We start from the raw sequence: 2,044 nt of genomic DNA on the forward strand, positions 1-2,044 counted from the left end.
TTTCCCAGGCTGTGTTGAACTCCTGGGCTCAAGTGATCCTCCCTCCTTGGCCTCCCAAAGTGTTGGGATTACAGATGTGAGCTACCGCGACCAGCCTATTTCTTTCTTTTAAAAAATTTTCCGGCCGAGCATGGTGGCTCAAGCCTGTAATCCCAGCACTTTGGGAGGCCGAGGCAGGCGGATCACCTGAGATCAGGAGTTTGTGAGCAGCCTGGACAACATGGCAAAACTCTGTCTCTAGCAAAAATACAAAAATTAGCCGGGCATGGTGGCGCATGCCTGTAGTCCCAGCTACTTGGGAGGCTGAGGCAGGAGAATTGATTGAACCTGGGAGGAGGAGGTTGCAGTGAACCAAGATCATGCCACTGCACTACAATGTTTCCTGGCATAGAGTGAGACTCTGTCTCAAAAAAAAAAAAAAAAAATTTATTCCCCCGTGTCACTTGCCCAGCTCCTTGTATGTTAACTATGTTAACTGCAACAAATAAGAGGTGTTTCCGCCAAACATTTACCACTGGAGTTAGCTGGGTGGAGCTGGGCATTGAGGTCCAGTCTAAAACACAACCTGAAACCTCAGAGGCTGACAGTCTGCACTCCAGGCTCACTCTAAGTTCCTCACCCACGCAGAGGATGCAATCCGTGGGGCAGGACACTTGGTCACAGTGTTCCTGCCCTTAGCTACAGGACCCTCCCCACCAAAGCACAATTTTTTTTTTTTTTTTTGAGACCGAGTCTCCCTCTGTCACCCAGGCTGGAGTGCAATGGTGCAATCTCAGCTGACTGCAACATTCGCCTCCCGGGTTCAAGTGATTCTCCTGTCTCAGCCTCCCCAGTAGCTGGGATTACAAGTGCACGCCACCACAGCCAGCTAATTTTTGTATTTTTAGTAGAGACAGCATTTCACCATGTTGGCCAGGCTGGTCTCGAACTCCTGACCTCAAGTGATCTAGCCACCTTGGCCTCCCAAACTGCTGGGATTATAGGCATGAGCCAACATGCCTGGCCACCAAAACACAATTCTATCCAGTAACAAGAGGCCTGATGCTCTTGGATTGGATGTGTCCTAAATTCAATACTTTCAGATTTTGAGGCTAGGCTCGGTGTTCCCGCCTGTAATCCCAGCACTTTGGGAGACCAAGGCAGGAGGATCGCTTAAGCCTAGGAATTCAAGACCATCCTGGGCAACAAAGCAAGGCCCTGTCTTTATTATAAAACTAACTAAATAAATAATATTTCCAGATTTTATTAGTAAGAAAATGGTTGCAGGTTTTTGGGGACATCTAGTTTAATATCTGCCAGTGAGGCAGAAAATTTAAAAATAAATATGCATTCATTCACTCCAAGAAAAGTAACAGGCAAGACAAAGGTTAAAAAGAAAAGAAACAAGCTTTCCTTCAATTTAAAGGAAAAGTTATAAACAACACTGTCCTAAAAGCCACACAAAGGGAATAGGCTCCTAGACACCTCTCCCGCTCTAGAGCAATGTTGAAAGAGAAAAAGAGAGAGAGAGAGGAGAGACAAATTCCTTTACTGCTACTCCTCTCCCAGCTTCTTTTTTTTTTTTTTTTTTGAGATGGAGTCTGGCTCTGTTGCCCAGGTTGAGGCAGTGGCCGGATCTCGCTCACTGCAAGCTTCACCTCCCAAGCAAGCATTTCCCATTCTCCTGCCTCACAGTTTCCTCGAGTAGTTGGGACTACAGGCTCTCACCACCCTTCAGCTAGTTTTTTTGTATTTTTAGTAGAGACAGGGTTTCACCGCAGTTAGCCAGGATGGTCTCGATCTCCTGACTCCTGCGATCCAGCCTGCCTTGGCCTCCCAAAGTGCTGGGATTACAGGCTTGAGCCACTGCCACCGCTCTTTTTTTTTTGAGACAGTCTTACTCTGTCGCCCAGGCTGGAAGGCAATGGCGTGATCTTGGCTCACTGCAACCTCTCCCTCCTGGGTCCAAGCGATTCTCCTGCCTCAGCCTCCCGAGTAGCTGGGATTAAAGGCGTGTGCCACCATGCCTGGCTAATTTTTCTGTACTTTTTAGTAGAAACAGGGT

Source organism: Papio anubis, chromosome 4, assembly GCF_008728515.1.
Source record: "Papio anubis isolate 15944 chromosome 4, Panubis1.0, whole genome shotgun sequence".
Taxonomy (NCBI): domain Eukaryota; kingdom Metazoa; phylum Chordata; class Mammalia; order Primates; family Cercopithecidae; genus Papio; species Papio anubis.